General features: G+C 32.8%; 1 protein-coding gene across 2 annotated transcripts in view; it reads right to left on the reverse strand.

Annotated features, from left to right (window-relative positions):
- The window catches only part of LOC105229832 (uncharacterized), a 92475-nt gene that overhangs the window by 38071 nt on the left and 40994 nt on the right, over nt 1-13410 (reverse strand). Inside the window, exon 1 of one of the 2 annotated variants that reach the window (XM_011210299.3) lies at nt 869-1304. The exons of the other annotated variant lie outside the window; for it this stretch is intronic. The gene's annotated coding sequence lies outside the window, so the exon portion shown is untranslated. Of the gene's footprint in view, nt 1-868; nt 1305-13410 lie in introns of those variants that run through there. 2 annotated transcript variants of the gene reach the window in all.

Genomic DNA, 13410 nt, shown 5'->3' on the forward strand with positions numbered 1-13410 from the left:
ATTTTTCATTAAGAAAAAAGGGTAAACAATTAATTGTTCGGCTTTAGTCTATAGCAAGAATTACAGACTTTGCCACACTAATGCAAAAGTTATCAATATCCTTATATATAAATTAATTTTGTGGCATGACATATGTTTTAGAGTAAATATGCAATGAAATTAAACATTTTTAGTTCAGCGCATATCGTCAAACACGCTTCCCATTAAAAATCAGAACTCACGCCAGAATAACAAACCAGCTTGAACTCGCGAACTTTGGGAAGAAAGCGCAAAACAGAAAGTGGTTCAATAAACAGCCAACCTGCTTTAACCAAAAAACACTTTCCCCACCAACAAAAAACTATGTTAAGAATAAACACTGAAAATAAAGAAACTAGAACTGCGTGCGCACGAAATTTTCACTTTCTATCAAGCGTACACGAACTACGCGTTGACACGCCGGCGCGCACCTATTAAAAGCAGTTGTCATTGCCCACTCAAAGCTGTCAGCGGGCACATAAAAATCACAAACTCATGCTTGAAAAAAAAAAGAAAAATGAATAAAAAATGCTGAATGTAGCAAACGAACGGTAAAAAGTGTAATATGATTACAAGCAAGCGCCGACAGACACGCATATAAGAACACACACAAACACATAAAAACATACAAAAACAATGAATTGTAATAAAATAAGCAGTGCCGCAGGTTTCGAGCGCCAGAATAAGAATCTTCATAAAATTAAAGTTAACGAAAAAAAATAAAATTAAGACAAACAACAACAACCACAGAAGAGCTAGCAAGCCAAAAGCTTAGCGCACCGCCAGGCATTTTGTGGCACTCATTAAATAACAAAGACATATGCAACTAACTGTAATGCATCATACATACTTTACTTTCCACTTTGACGATCACTGGTATTAAGTTTCATTTAATTGCTACTCGAAAGCTTGACAAATTGACACTCAACACTTCGGCACTCAGCACTTCAGCACTATAGCACTTAACACTTTTTATTTCTTTTCACTTCACTTCGCCACACTGCAGCACAAATTTACATATACGTGAGTGTATATGTGTGTGTGTGTCAGCATAAGCACTTTAATGACTTTTATCTTTTATTAGCGAATGTGTAATGATTATCCGTGTAATATGGATGGCGAGTATTGTGCGGCAAGGCAAGGCGCTCACTCCTGTGCGCTGTGAACATGAATCTCAAATATGCGCATATACCATGAAAAATACGAGCGTGTATGTGTGTGCGCGCGCTTGCTGTGATTGATTGACTGACCGTCGTTTGTCGAGTTTGCTGACTAACTGTTTTGGCTAACTGTGCTGCACCACTGACTTTGTGTCGCAATGCGGCGACTGCGGTTGAAGCTGGCCGCGCGCTCACCAGACACTCACACACACGCCCGCTTATGAGTGCATGTGTACATATGTATAACTGTATATATGTCTGTATGTATATTTGTGTATAGCTTGCTTGAGACCCTTGGTCTTGTTGTCGGTTGAAGCTGCATAATTTCACCTATTACACACACTGCCTCTCGCTCGCGCACTCAACCGCTCTCACTCTCTCTACTACTCTTACTCGGTGCTTTAATTGAATTTTTATAGTTTTTTCTTCGTGTTATTTATTTTTTGTTGCTTATCACTGGCGTTATTGTGTCTTCAGCTGCCGCTCACTTGCCGCGCGCTCTCCACAAATTGCTACTCATTCCGTTTGGCCTTCACCTTCAATCGCTTGTCGAATTTCTCATTTACACGGCGTGCAATTGGTTGGCTTTGAGGCTTTTTTTCGATTAAAGCTAAATTTTTGGAGCATTTTTTTGGCATTTTGTGTACAGTTTGTTGCTTCTTTTCTCTTTTCTCTCGCATTGTCATGGCTCTCGGCATTGAAAAGCAAAACTAATCCGCTGTGAAATGTAAAAAAGATCACAAAGCCATATTGAATGGTGCAAATTGTTTCTTTGTTGTTGCCTTCGCAGACAATTGTTCCAATATTGGCGCGCTTAACTCGGCTGGCGTTGTAAATAAACAATAAATATGTATAAAATAGCAACTATTATAAGCTATTATTATTTTGTTTGCGCGCATTTTGTTGTCGGAATGTAAGCTGTGCATTTCTAAAGGGCCACGCGGCCCCAACAATAACATTTACTGCTCTAATTTTATGGCTTGCCATTTTTACTGTTTTTTTTTTGTTAAAAATTTAAAATTTTTGCCAAAGGAAAGCGCAACTTAAATGGATTTCATTGAAAATGTGTTTAGTTATAATAAAATCATTTGTGCCGCTAAGCACTCAATGGCATAAAAGCGAAATATTTTCGGTGTCAATTATTGTTATTATCATGGAAATGAACGAAATGAAAGTAAGACATTGAAAATTCGTTACAAATGTGCACAATAGTCACTCAGAATTTGGTTTCTTTGGTTTCAAATGCTTATTTTCTTTTTGTTGTGGAAAATACTTAATTTACGGCAATAAAGTGGTTTAATACGGGCTAAAGGTGCGACACAGAAAAAAGAAACAAAATGTATGACTAAGAAGAGAAAAGAAAGGGAGCGATATAAAGGAATTATTTGATACGAAAAATGTGAACAATGTATAATAAGATAAAAAATACGGAAAAGTAAAAAAACACTTTAACAAAGAAGAAAAAAATATATTTAACAAATTAAAAAAAATTGAAACGATATAATTAAAGTTAAAAAAAAATTAAAAAAAAAATTAAAAATATAAATAAACAACCCAGAAAAAAATTTGGAAAACTCAAACCAGCAATTAAACAAAACAAAAAATATTATATAAATTAAAAAAAAATTAAAAAAAATAAAATTAAGTTAAAAAAAATATTCGAGAGTTAAAAAATTATGAACAAACGAAGCTTGTCCTCTATTTGTATAGCTCTTATCTAAAATTCTATACCAAGACAAAAATCTAATTTAAAAATTGCGCTTTCCAACACCTTCATAACGTCCGATTTGCAAAACATCAGCTCTTAAAGCGTTGAGCTTATAATAACTGATAAATAAAAAAAATAAGAGTCCAAGCTGAGCGCAAAGAAGGTGCCATAAAACTAGTGTAAATCGTGTTAGAGTGGCGCATTAAATCAAGCAAACACTAACACCAACATGGCGCTAGAAAAGCAACAAAAATGCGTGATTTATTTATTATTTTTGTATGTGTTAATTCAAAAGCATTTTCAGCTGTCAGCTTTAGTGACACGTGCTTTGTACATACATACATAAGTAACACGTAAGCACATAAGTCGTACAGGTGTTTGTTGTTGCGCAGCGGCGCGTGCTACACATTTGCACAATCCGGAGATTATTCAGCTTAAAAGCAAAATATCGCCGTCATGCCGAAACACGCATAAGAATGGAATTTATTTCGACAACTCATGCCGTGCCATTGTAAACGTAGGCTTTTGCTGTTGAAACGCAATGTGCGGAGAGAGATTAAAAGTTAAGCGTTTTTAACACTATGATTTTACTTTTATAAACAAACATATTTACGCGCAACAGGTGCTGAAGTTGAGCTTCCGGAACATTGAAAACTGAATAAGTGTGATTTCCGTTTAGGAGGGAAAAAATTAGAGGGCAATGAAATGAAAACGAAGTTACTTGAAAAATAGCGAAGATTTCGGTGGTCGGCGTTGCCAGCTCAATTAAGGAAGCAAAGGCTGGCAGAGAGGCGTTTATGAATGCACCAAATTCGAACCTTCAGCACTTTAAGATTCCAAATTTAGTCTCTAAATTTTTATTCGTACAAATTTTTAATAGGGTTGCCACTTTTTAAATTATATTAAGTATTAATTGCGCAAAAATTCAAATTATAGTAATTTTTCTTGATGAATGGTCTACAATACTGGTTCTTCAAATAAATTTTTTAATAGAGTTGCCATATATTTTGAAAATATTAAAACGAAGTGCGTAAAAATTTAAATTATTTCAATTTTTCTTAGTGGATGACCTACAAAACGAGTTTTTCCGACAAATTTATTAAAAGGGTTGCCATATTTTTGGTATACTATTTAGTATGAAAAGTGCAAAATTGCAATTTATTATAATTTTTCTTTATGTACGAATCACGAAAACTTATTTAATTTATTTATTTCCGATTTAAACACATAGTTTTTAATAGGGTTGCCGCAAACCTTCAAAAACTGGATTGATGCTTGAAACTCATTGTATCAGTTGAAACTGATTAACATTTAATCAAATATGTAATACAATTGTGAATTTTATTAGGAAATATTTAGTAGGGTTGCCACCAACCACTTTTAAATATGAAAATTGTAATTTTAAAAATATTATTTTTTTTTATTAAAACCATTCTTTGTAATAAATAAAAAAAATGTACTCTTCCTCTGCACAAACTAACAGAGTAGGGTTGCCACTTTGTTTTAAAGAAAATTTTTGAACTATGTTTTTAAAGAAGAAATTAGTCAATTAATTCTTAAATTAAAAATACTTTTCAGCCAAGTTGACAGAAAATATGTGAATACTTTGTTAAATTTATATAAATTTGTTCAAATGGTATTTGAAAATTTATTTTCGAAAATGTACCGTTACTTGTTAAAATTTCAAACAGTTTTATTATTATTATTTCAGGAGAGTTTATTAAGCTAATAGGAATTGTAAAAGATTTTGGCAAAAAAAAATGTGAACAGCGTTGCCATATTGCCATTAATTAATTTAATATTAAATAAACTACAAAAAATTTAGAATCATTGAAATTTTGGAAGATTCAGCTGCAGAAATAAAAAAATGCAATTTTTTTTTTAATTTGAAATAATTTAGGAAGTGTTGCCACCTTTTTTTTTAATAAAAGCTGATGAAAAAATTTTAGAAAAGATAATAGTTAGTCACTTAAAGTGCGGAAATTTTATAAAAATTTTGTTTTTGGAATATTTTGAGAAGTGTTGCCACCTTTTTGTTATATAAAAGCTTTTAAAAAAATCTTAGAAAAGATAATTAGATACTTAAGAAGCGAAAATAATATAAAAAGTTTGCAAATTTTTTAATTCAGATATTTTAAGAAGTGTTGCCACCGTTTTGTTAAATAAAATTTGATAACAATGTCCCAGATAACTTACTAGTTAGTTATTTAAGTTGCGAAAATTATAAAACAATTTCACATTTTTAATTAGGAGTATTTACAGAAGTGTTGCCACCTTTTTGCTACATAGTAGCTAACAAAAGTTAATCAAAAATATCTAAAAAAAATCAACTTGTTAGTTAGTTATGTCAATTAGTAATTATTAAATGTATTTTTCATATCAATACATTTTAAACAAGGTTGCCACTGCGTAGCAAATTAGAACAGGTCAACAAATCGGCCATAACTTGCATGTTTATAGTTATTTGCCACTTGTGCTGTATTCAATTAACTCGTTTGCTACAGCACTTTTGTCATAACTCACTGCGACATTTTCTAGCACACGATGCTGCACAGACCACATGTAACTAAGCGGGTCAGTGGGCTCAAAAATATAGACAACCAAGAGCTGATGTAAGCAAATATTTCTACGTGCAGCCAACAAAAGTGTCAAGAACTATGCAAAAGGTACGAGAGCGTGAGTACACAAAAGATTGTAATTAACGTGACTTAAGTGCGTCAAAAGCACAAATACACGCGAAAGCGAGCGCCTGAAGAAGATATTTTAAAAAATAATTTCTAAAATTGGAAAGCGTTCAACGCATTTTTGTGACATTGTTCGCGAGTTCTGCGCAGCCAAAGTGCTTGAGTGTGCAAATAGTGAATATTAAATGTTCAAACACCCCATTAACGCCCATTAGGGGCGTGACTGAATGTTTTTGCGACTCAAAATACATTAAACGAAGAAAAAACTGGCAGCAATTGCACTGAGTTGTAGTTGTTTGAGCTGTCCGTAACAATATATGTGCCCACAAAGGCAAGCTAACAAAGAAATATTTGCTGTGGCATGCCACAAACAGTAGCTAAAATATTTGCAACTAATTTAATGCTTTTCAATATTGACTTTGTGACGACACGGTGCGCGTTCTAACTATGCGCTTGCTTGTTTTTGTTGTTGCTGTTGCTGTCACTTCAGCCTGTGTTCGGCCCAGTGACGCTGCTGTTGACAGCCGATGCAAATGTGGGTTAATAGCGCTAGCAGCGCACTTGGCATGCACAACAGCCACCACAACAACAGCGAAAACAAAAATACATACAACAACAAAAGCAACTACAACAACAAAAATAAATACAACAACAAAAAGAAATACAACAACAAAACAACCACAACAACAGCAGTTGACCGACACCCGCAACATACAGCAAGTTTAAGTGGAGCCAGGTGCTATTGAACTCATACATATGTACATGTGTGGCAAGCATGTAAATAACCACTTGGCCGCTTAACTACACGCTTTAGTGCCGACCAACACACTATTAGCCGCGTTCTTTGCGCTCTGCCAATTATGCATCAATACCGAACACAGCAGTCACACACACACACATGCCTACATACATGTGTATATGACAATGTTGCAGCAACAGACAAAAACACAACAAAAGCAAAGCCACGAAATAAACGTTTACGCGAATTGCAATTAATTTTAATACGGCAACAAAGAACCGATATTTATGCGCTCATGCATATGTATGAGTGTACGTCGTGTAGCTGTTGCAAGCACCAAAAAACGTTGCACATTTGCTTTTCCACCTCCACAAAACCGCGAACGGCTGGCGAAAGAATTTCAAATTGCTGCTGTTGTTGGAATTTCATACACAGCGCCTTCTGAGAATACCAGCATTGTACAGTTAGTTCTGGCCTCACTACACCGAGGAACAGCAAAAAGAACAACAACAAGTAAGAAGCTGAAAGGCAGCAGAAATCAGGTTGCAGCCTGCAGTGACGTCGATTATATGATGTGGCATGCATATTACAGCGTGTTAATGCCGCATTAAAGATTAAGAAAAGTATGCTACTGTGTTGCCGCCTTGTCTGCCAACCGCGCGCATATGTAGAGTAAGCGCCTGCATAACAAAAACTCCCACCCAACGGCATATTTGCCAAGAGCTGCAAACGCTGTCGCTATTCTAACCTTCGCTTGTGTGTAGTTACAACGGCACTTCGTGTGGCATTATGCAATGCACGTACCTTTTTATTAGTTAAAGCCGTCGCCGCTGCTCGCCTTTTCCTAAACTACTTTAATCTAATGCAATTTGTTGGAATTTTAATTGAAACGGAGGCACTTTCAATGCAACGCGAGCTTTGCGCCAGGCTGCAACAGTGGCATTAGCGACTCTTGCCACGTTTATTGGGTGAGAATGTGCATAATGCTAGCTAATAGCTGTTACTTGCATGCCCAAGAAAGGCTTCATGTGTTGCGCTGCCTTCATTGCACGTGAAATGGGTCACTTAATTATTTAAATTATAGTTATTTTTAGAAAAAAATTTATGCACACAATTTATATTCAATTAGAAAATGCTAAATTCTCATAAATATCTCATAAAGAGGCAATTGCGTTGCTTTGTAGGCTGTGGGAATTGGCTTGGCGTTGCGTTTTGCTTACTGGAGCGTGCTTTGACAAGTATTTATGTGCAAGTATAATGGTAAACGAAATACATTTTATTATTTGTTGCATTATTATAGGTAAAGAAAGGTTTTTGGTATATATTATTTTCCGTTGAATATCCAAAAACGTAATGAAACTTAGTATAATACTTAGTTAAATTAGTAAAAAATTGGAAGTAACTAAAAAAGAAAAAATAAAAATAAATTGAAAATTATAAATGAAAGTCAATATAAAAATATTTAAAAATTTATTAAAAAATTAAAAAAATTAATAAAAAGTATTAAAATAAACTAGATAAATAAAAATATTTAATTTTTTAATTTAAAAAATTTGTAAAATAGAAATTCACTTAATAATTAAAAAAAAAACTTAAAAAAAATTAAAAAAAATTAAAATAAATTTAAAAAAAAATTAAAAAAAAAGAATTTAAAAAAAAAATTAAAAAAAAAAATAAAATTCAAAATTTTTTTTAATTTAAAAATTATTAAAATTAATTAGAAATTTACTTAATTATTTTTATTGCGTTGCATTTAATTAAAAAGTATTTAGCAATGCTTCCTACTTTATTTTTAGAACAATTCGAGGCATAAATCTTTCAATTCATTATGAAATTATTTTCTAAGCTCAGTTTGTTGCTGAACTCTTAGAAATAGTAGAAAATATTGGCTCTTTCATCTTAGTTCGTTGCTTAAGTCTTTAATTTAGTGAGTAAATTTTTTCTTTAGAATGAGTTCGCTGCTTAAGTCTTTAGAAATATTGTAAATATTATTTCCCTGTGACAAGTTTGTTGCTTAAGTCTTTCATTGAATTCAGAATTTAAGTTTTCATCAAAAGTTCGCTGCTTAAGTCTTTCAATTTGATGTGAAAAATTAATTTCTGCCATCAAGTTCATGGCTTAAGTCTTTTATATAGTTCAGATAATTAGCTTAATTACAAGTTCGTTGCTTCAGTTCTTCGAATATGTCCTTGCTTGAGTCTACCTTCCTGATTCAATTCCTAATTTCTCATATCGAGTTCGTCGCACGACTCTTTCATATGTGTGAATATTTCGGCACTCAACTGAAGTTCGTCGCTTAAGTCTTTCAGTAGCAGTTAATTGCAATATGGCATATGAAGAAGATTTGTACAAAACTCACACTTTCTTCATTAACACATCAAAGAAAACAACAAAACCGCAAAATAATTACTACAAATTATTCCTTAATTGATGAGATTATTAATAACACAGCAATTAAAATTGGAAAAATCCAATATCGCATAAAAACAATAATCAACCATTGCTTTTACCAGTTCAGCAAAGTGCTTAACGATTGTTCACACATTCAAGAAGAAGAAAAATTTCACCAAACACTCACCACAACAGCTTATTAACGGGTTAATTACGCGCAAATTGCCAACGAAATCGATAGCAATCAAAACGATGAAAATGAAAATAATTTCATACCAGTTAAGATAAGCAACAGAAGCAGAAACAAAAAAAAAATAAACCAAAAATTATAAAAAAGTTCGAAAAAATGTGGAACAAAATGAGAAATTAGCTACAGAATTAGCGCGATCTTGTCGAAAGCGCTAAGCGGCGGCGTGAACTGCTGAATGCTTAGCACGTTTTCGAGTGCGTCGAACGTGTGTGCCTAATACGTCCATTGTGCGGAATTTTGGAGCGCTTGGGAAGCACACGCACACAAAGCTAACTACGCGGCATGGAAAAGCAAACAAAAATTGGCAAACAAGGCAGCAACGCAGCAGGCGAAAGGCCGCGGCGTTTGACCAACTATTCCAAATACAATTGGCTTCGGGTGAGATCGAGACTCTCGTAGTCCGCGGCCTTCGCTACAATTGACTAATAAGCGATTATTTAGACACGCTGTAATGTGAGAAAGTGGAGTGCAGAGGGGCGGCAGGGGAAATAGTAGAGCGGAAAAGGAAGCTACAGCTGTGTTTATCAGTGTAATAAGCTTAAGTGGCGTGTTGGTTAGTAAAAAATGCCAAAATCTCAAAAAAATATTAAGCAATTTACTAGAAAAATAAAAAAATAATAAGAAAGCTTATAATTATTAAATAATGAAAAGCCAATAAAACAAAATATAAAAAAATTAAAAAAAAATTAAATAAAAATGAAAAAAAATTTAAAAAATTAAAAAAATTATAAAAAAATACAAAAAAAAAGTTAAAGAAATATTTTAATAAATTAAAAAAAAATTAAAAGCAATTAAAAATATTCAAAAAATTATGAAAGAAAGTTAATAAAAAAATAATATTTAAGAAATTAAAAAAGTTAAAAATTACATAAAAAAAATTAATGATTTTTGATCTAATTCAAATTTCAATATTATTTTATTAGCCTTCTTTTATAATTTGTGCTTAATTTATTTTTAAAGTTTTATTAGTATTTTTTTTTATCATATTTTTTTTATTAAATTTTTTTTTATTATTTTCTTTTTAAAATTATTTTAATTGTTGAATACTATTTTATTAAACTTATTTTATAATTTATTGAATTTTTTTAAGTTAAGTTTTTAATTTTTTTTATTATTTTTTTAAATTTCCTGGCATAGTCGTACAGAGTTTTTCTGATATTGTGGCAAAAGCCAGCACACCGCTTAGCCATAACTGCAACATAAAGTAACATAAAGCAACATGCCAGCTGACGCGAGAGCTTTAATTTCCCCCTTTTCTTGTGCCGCTTATTACATTTATGATTTATGCCTTTGATCTTGGCGTAAAGCAATTACCACTGCTGCCACACTAAGCAGATATCCCATATATAGATGTTGCACATAAACTCACATTAAATTTATAAATCAGCGTTGCACGTTCAAACGGCGCTCACGCGAGACACACGCTGCGGCAGTAGATTGGTTGTTGCTGTTGTTTTACACACTGCTGTCAGCTTAGTTATTGTTTGATTTAATTGCTGCCGTGCTACGTGCGGCTTATTCGCTCGTTTGCGGATGTTTAGGTGTGGCAGCACGCACAAACGAACACAAATAGCAACAAACATACTTCTAGATATTTTATGGCCAGCAAGTGATCTAAGGTGCATGGAAAATGTTTGAGCAACCAAAAGCCGGCGTGTGAGTAATTTCTAAATGGTGCACTTTTTGCGTGCCCCACCATCTTCCTGCATGACGCCAGCTTGCCACATCCTGCGCGGCAACTACGCAAACACTTAATACCTTTTATTTGCAATAATTTTTGGAATTGTTGTTGTTTTTGTGTGCCAATTTTAAAGCGCAAAGCGCAAACCCAGCAGCTGACATTAAACGTAAAACGTTCTATAAAGTCTGCGACAGCAACAACAACAATACTCAAGTAGTATAGAGTACAAGCCTGCCACAATTGCAACACTTGCAACATTTACAACAATGTATGTAACACTAACCCCCATTCGCCGGCCTTAACAATTGCTCATCCATCATGCATTGTTGTTGCTGTAGTTCTCTTTTTTTCCTACAAACGTATTTCAAAGTTGCATGCGCCGCTGCCACAACATCTTCTGCGACCGCTGTTGCTCTTCTGCTGTTAATTAAGCTGAAATATCAGCGCTAAAACGCCGCATTTATCTACTCGCCGGCATATTTTCATAATACACTTATGAGAAATTTTATAATTATTTTAAGAGTTATTTGGCGTTGCACGTTTGTGGCAAGCTGCTGTTTTCTTTCCAACTATATTTGTACGCCTGCCTGTGCGCATGCGCTTCTGTTGTAGTTCTTGAATTCAAGGAAATGTCTCAAATGCCGGCCGTGACGTGCTTCGTCGGTTTTGCCTTAGTTTGCGGCATAATTGCACACAGTTTCATATAAAAGCATGTGTGTGTGTGTAGCTGTGGTGTTAATGCCTTGAAAATTTATGTTCTGTTGTGATTACAGTTCACTGCGAAATTGGAATGTGTGAGCCAGCGGCTGCTCTAAAAAGCCTTCAATTGCTCTAAATGAATGGCATGTGGGTTCGTGCTTGAAGGCAATAGGAAAACAGAAAACAAATAAATAATTTTAATTATAAGAGAAAATTTTTTTTTTGAAAAAAATTTATTAAAAAATTATTGTGAAAATGTTCTTTTATTAATTTTTAGCCGGTAAAAAATGTTGAATCTGATAGTAAATGCTGCAAAGTTAATATAATAATATCACTAAATCTTCTGCTTTTTTGAGCAGCCAAAAGTAATTAAAATATATTAAGTCATATGGATACTTTGTTGTAATTATAGCAGGCTAGTGCCTTGTGGTAGTAAATTTAAATGTTATTTTGTTATATACTTTGTTGTTGCTTAATAAAATATTTTTTTTATTTAATCAATGATCATACAGAGAAAAACTGGTAAAAGTGTTCTAAATGCAATTAAGGCGATATGTCTATATGTATTTGTTTATTCGACAAGATGAAGCAATAGATATAGTATATTGTTTTGGAAGAATTGCAAACTCTCAGCTTTAAAGCATGGCCACCATTGGCCTCATTATCTCATTACCATAACTTTGAAGTTACTCATACGCCATGGCGACTTTGCGAAAAGGTGGCTATATGGAAAGTGGTAAGTAATACTTTAGCTTAGAGATATGAACTTAAAGGTAGGTTTGTTTGCCATATCTTTTTATTGATTTTTTTTAAATAATTTTTGATACTTCTCAGAGAGAATATTTAAAAAATATTTCTAAAAAATTTCTATTAAAAAAAGAAAGAAAAAAAATAATTATATACATTTTTTAAGAATTTTTCATATTTTTCACAAATTTCTATTCCACGAAAAAAATTATTAAAAAACAAATTATTGATGAATTTAAAAGCATGATCTTTTTTTAAAGAGTATTTCTTATTTCACCCAAAAAATTAAAACAAAAATAATAAAAAAAAAATTTTTGATGAAAAGAATAAAATATTAATAATAAAATATTTCGCAATAGTTTTGCTTATCTTTAAGAAAGTTCTATTCTAAGACAAATATTAAAAAAAATATTAATGAAGAAAACAAAAATTTATTATTAAATTATTTTTAAATATTTGTTCATATCTTTATGAAAGTTCTAATTTATGAAAACATTACTAATGAACATTTAAAGCTAAATATTAATGAAAAAATAAAAAAAATATTTTTAAAATAATTTTTCACATTTTTCACAAACCTCTATTCTATGAAAAAAAAATTCTTAAAAAAAATTATTGAAAAAACATTTTAATTAAAAGTTTTAAAATAATTTTTTACATCTTTCAGATTTTTTATGAAATCTCAACCTTTTTCGCAACGACTGGCATTTACTTGCATAAAGCGAAATAAAAAACCGTGAAGGTTTCGCCGCTGCAGCCAACTGTCACAAATGATTTTACTCAACAAGGTAATTTCTCATATCTTTTTCTCTTAATCTCTATCAGCCAAGGTATAATTATCGAGCTAATAACACCTAACGCTGCTTAATGCGTTAAAAGATGTCAGCGCTCAAAATGGACAAGTCAACAATCGCTCGACAGCTAAACTAAGCATTGATCGATGAATGCTTGGACAAATAGCTGCGCGGAGAATGCTTTTGACGGGCGATGCGCAGCTGTGACAGCGTCCTTTTTATTCGCGCTACTGGCAGCCAACGTAAGGTTGCTTTCATATATATATATGTGTGTGTGTGTACAATTTATGCTTGCTACTACTACTTAGCCAACTGCTTACCGCTATGGCAACAGCTGTTTAGCCAATTGCAACTTTAAGGTCAAGCATGTATGTGGCAAGCAATACAGCACATTTTTTGTCCGACAACAAAGTTGGAAATAAAATTATAAAAATAGTAATAATAAAAGAAAAAAGTGGAATTTTCTCCACTAAATACATGGGTTTTCCGCCTTTCAACGGCCGACGCCGCCAATATGTGGCATGCCGCAATGCAGCAGC

The sequence above is a fragment of the Bactrocera dorsalis genome, chromosome 2 (genome assembly GCF_023373825.1).
Source record: "Bactrocera dorsalis isolate Fly_Bdor chromosome 2, ASM2337382v1, whole genome shotgun sequence".
NCBI lineage: Eukaryota > Metazoa > Arthropoda > Insecta > Diptera > Tephritidae > Bactrocera > Bactrocera dorsalis.